General features: G+C 41.0%; 1 long non-coding RNA gene across 1 annotated transcript; it reads right to left on the reverse strand.

Annotated features, from left to right (window-relative positions):
- Positions 2,851-4,463, reverse strand: LOC104780198. Its single transcript, XR_766664.2, has 5 exons — positions 3,887-4,463; positions 3,600-3,785; positions 3,483-3,521; positions 3,281-3,372; positions 2,851-3,167 (listed from the first exon to the last, which is right to left on the reverse strand). It is a non-coding gene; the product is annotated as an uncharacterized LOC104780198 (long non-coding RNA).

A 4,963-nucleotide genomic window follows, 5' to 3' on the forward strand; every position in this document is an offset into this window, starting at 1 on the left:
GAACACGTCTGAGTCCTATCCATAACAAGAGGTCTCCTCCTGTGGCTCACGTAAAACATCACAATGTCCTACCAACAACATATTTCCTCACTGAAATACTTCATGACTACACAAGGATCATCAAAGTGCCACAAGGGTCGTCTCTAAGACCAACAAATATCCTACACAAGACTGCCACAAAGGATAAACAAATTTCAAAATAGACCGCCACCAAGACCAAACAATTGTCCTAACAAGGACTGCAACCAAGGCCAAACATCCCAAATGACCGTCACAAAGACGACACATCATGAAGGACCATCACAAAGACCACACGTCCTGAAGGACCGTCACAAAGAATATACATCCTGAAGGATCGTCACAAAGACCATACATCCTGAAGGACCGTCACGAAGACCATACATCTCGAGAGACAATCCTGAAGACCATATATCCCGAAGGACCGTCACAAAGACCACACATCCCGAAAGATCGTCACGAAGAACACACATACCAAAGGATCATAACGAAGACCACACAATTGGCACCGACCACAAAGCCCACACAATGTCTCGCAAGAACGCTATACACGGGCCACACAATGACTCAACAGTCTGCCAGAAAGGCCACACAAGCCCCACCAAAGCTCACAACCACTAAAAATGGACAAATTCTAACTCACATAGAACTTCCATTTTTAGAACTTTTTGCTTTTGGAAACTTTCCAATTTTAGAAACTTCCACTTAGGAAAACTTCCCATTTTTAGCACAACCTTCACGGAATCACTTATCCCGAACACTACCTCATCTTGGTACTTAGTCTAAAAACCAACCACCCCTAAGCGACCAAGTATCAAGAGAGAGGGGATAGAATACTCCATTTTGCTCCAGCCACGAACTACACCGCACCAATACCTACCACAACAACTAGGACCAAAACTAGGCAAGTTCAAGCCTCGACCTGCTTCTTGAACCACTTTTTGAACCTTGCCTTCATCCTCGCCTCCGGCTCCCAAGTCTGCTCCTCAACACCATCATAGTCCTTTAGGACTCTCATCAAAGGAACCTTGTTCTTCCAAAGTTCTTTGACACTTCTCTCATGTTGGTCTCGCCTCCAAACTCATGTTGGGATGAAGATCCTCAGGAATCTTAGCCAACAACTGATCATCCTTGCGAAGACACTTCCGCATCATCGACACATGGAAGACCTTGTGAGCGGTCCCATCCGCTCAACAACCCGGAACGGACCCATGTACCTCGAACTCAGCTTAGTCTCTTAGAATGACCTGTTTGGACCCCGCATCATGGCCATATTGAGGTACACTCTATGACCCACTTGAAACTCAAGATCCCACCTCCTCTTATCAGCATAACTCTTCAGCTGATCCTGAGCTTCCTTCATGTTCAGTTTCAAAACCGGAATCTTCTCCAAGGTCTCCTTAACAAAATTTGCACCATATATGCTCCTCTCCCCCAACTTGATGGGGTTCTCCCAAGGAATCGACGCTCTAAGGTAGGTATACTGATAATCTTAGAACTCCGATGGCTCGCGAAGCTGGATGATAAGGCGTGAGATGAACTCGAAAATCCTTATGCCCCTAACTCTCTTAAAACAAAACAAACAAAGCAAGGCGGTGAAACTTTAGATAGAAGCTTCTCGGAGACAGATGACAAGGCGTGAGATGAATCCCGAAAATCCTTGTTCCCTAGACTCTCTTATAACGACTCTTCGATCCTCAGCTAATGAATGACAACGTCAAGTGCGGCAGAATCACTTGTTATACCGAAAACTCTTTGATGTAACCACCAAGGAGAAAAAACAAGTTCCAAAGGAACAAAGGAGTTTACCACTCTCAAATAAAAGATAAAAGACTTCTTGATTGATGATTTCTCACATGAGATTACATGTGTTTATAAAGAGATAGAAAACTTGGTCACAAAGCCAAGTATTGATTATTCTTGAAACTAAAAACATTAAAGATACTAAGTTGAATGAAGACCCAACTCTTGGTGCATGTTTCCTTCCTCCAAGTGACTCTTGATGCACGTATCTCTTATTTTCGTCACTCTTCTTTGACCACAAAATAAAATGATTATTTTGGGCTTTCTTGGGCTTGTAAATGGCCAGAAATATGCCGACTTAGTCAACCAATCCACAATGACACAAATTGCATCAAAGGTCCGAGACATTGGCAATCCTACTAGGAAGTCCACCGTGATCGTGACCCAATTAGCTACATCCTTCTTCATCCTGACCCAATTATAGTACCGTTTGAAGTCACAATACATCTTATTCGCTCCTGGATGAATGAAGAATATGCTCGCATGAGCCTCCCTCACAATCTCCTGCCTCAAATCCTCATCCTTGTTCACACAAATCCGATCGTGGACAAGAATGGTACCATTGGCAGAGACCTGATACTCCGAATCAACATCTCTATAGGCATTCACCTGCCCTGCATCCTTCTCCTAAGCCAACCGCATTCTACTCAGAAGATCTGCTCGATCAGCCGCCTCCTAACCCAACGACTCCTGAGAAATATCACACAACCTTAATGCACTAATCTCTCCAACCAGAGTCTCTATATTGTGCTCGTAAGCTGAAATTGCCCGCTTCTGACTTAGAGCATCTGCAACCAAGTTAGCTTTACAAGGGTGGTAAGATATCTCCAGATCATAGTCTCCCACCAGCTCCATCCACTGCCTCTGCCTCAAATTCAGCGCTTAGACTGAGTGAATAAGTACTTCAGGCTCTTAGAGCATCTCCATTGGTTGGTCATAACCAAAGTTGCTAAAAAAAATTTTAGTTCTAAATTTTGAAAAAGGTTTAAAAACTTGTTAAGAAACTGTGAAATTTTATGAGTTCATTGGTAGTACTTAAACTTGGAGTGCTTAAATATTATTTTGGAAATTATTCCATGATGTAAGCCAACAGTCATCTCAAACATGGGCTTATGGTGCAAGCAGGTAAAAAGAACAAAATTGGAGACAAAAGTCTGATGGCAGTATCTAGTTACCAAAATCCGAGACTGAGAAACAAGTATGTCATCTCCATTACCTCTTGGTATCTAAGTTTCCTATTAGATGTTCTAGAATCATCTGCATCTTCCATAGTTACGTCTTCGTTGGTTGGTTGGGCAAGCAGATCAGCAATTCCGGTTGTTCAAGTGATTTAACAAAAGCCTCAACTGATACAGACACATTCATTGATAAAATTCAAATTCAAATAGCAAAATACACAAACGGTCATGCAAAACCAAGCTTTGATATCTAGATTGAAAAATAAAAGTGATTTACATACTTGTTTCTGCAAATATGCCTTCACAGTGGCCCTGCGTTTATTTTCCTGTCATTAGTTACAAGCAACACCTGAGATGTACCTCCTAGATGCTTCTGGTACGAATAGATGAATTCCAAATAAATTCCAAAGTTGTAAAACATCTTCTATGAATTGAGACATCATCATTAGCAAACAATAAAGTGATTAAATAGTAAATAAAGACCTCTATCGTTATGGGCATTGGCACTCTCTTTCTCCATTGCTGCACAAGTATTTGTGTGGAGAGTTTAGTAAAGGTGAGCAAACAACATTAAGAACACAGATAGAAAAAAGTGTTTACATCTTAGTAAGTTCCAGTGGTCATATGAGAGTATCTAATCAATATAACAAACAACATTTCCCATGCTGGATTGCTGCAGAGAGCTCTGATTCTGTTGTAAACAGATCTATTCATGTTCTTAACCTCGTCCAGCACCACAGACAGAACAACAACATTGTCTATAGTCGGATTCTCCAACAAATCAATCTACCAAAACAAAACAGTACATTAATAAACTAATACTATCCACAATATAATACCAAAAATATGAAAGCTCCGAGATAATAAAAAAAAAGCCAAAAAAATACTTGATGAAGAACGACGTTGGTATCAACAACGAGTAACTTAAGGGAAGACAAACGAGCAGCTGAAGTATCATAAGACTTGCAAGAGAATGCTCCAAAGATGTCATCTCGTTGATAAATCTCTCTCGCTTGTTGTCGGAGAGACACCATAGAAGAGGAAAAAAAAACTTTAAATAACCAAACAAAAAAACTAAAAAATCGGAAGGAAGAAGAAGAAGCCTCCTCCATCGTTGCCTAGAATCATATGTTTTACTACAACTAAGCCATCTTAAAACATAGAAACAGAGAAAAAAATCAAATCTGCTAACATCATAGAACCTAGAGATCAAATCACTTCCTAAAAGAGCTTGATTAATAGTAGAGCTTGACGGAATTGAGCAACCGACGAATTTAATCAACCGATGATGCCGGTGGAGTGAACATAATTGTTCCGATTTAATCAACCGATGGTTCCTTCGCCAAGTAGAGAGAGAGAGAGGAAGAATGAACGTCGTGAAAGAGACTTGGGCTGAAAAAAAAATCCCTCATCCAATCAGAAGGTGACATGCACATGGTTCTAGACGGTTTTAAAAACCCTTATGTAAACATCGATCATTAATTTTGCATATAATTATTTCCTTTTATTGTTAAGCAACTTTGTCATCTCCATCTAAATACCACCGACAGAGATGGTAGTATGATCTGTAAACACTTGTACCTACACACCATAAAGATAAGACCTTCAAATCTTTAGGGCGCAAACCACAACAACCATCTGTAAGTCATGAGTAGGATAATTGTCCTCATGCTTCCGCAACTGCCGCAAAACATAGGTAATAACCTTCCCATGCTACATCAACACACACGCCAATCCAACACGTCATCGGGCATGCCTTACTCATGAACCCCCTCATAAACCTCCTATAGTAACCTGACAAACCAAGGAAACTCCTGATCTCTGAGGCATTCTGTGGTCTAGGTCAATCCCTAATAGCCTGAATTTTCTCTAGATCCATAGAGACTCCTTCCGCCGAGACAATGTGACCCAAAAATCCCATCTCCCTCTGCCAGAAACTGCACTTGCAAAGCTTAGCATACAAC

This window comes from Camelina sativa, chromosome 4 (genome assembly GCF_000633955.1).
Source record: "Camelina sativa cultivar DH55 chromosome 4, Cs, whole genome shotgun sequence".
Lineage (NCBI taxonomy): Eukaryota > Viridiplantae > Streptophyta > Magnoliopsida > Brassicales > Brassicaceae > Camelina > Camelina sativa.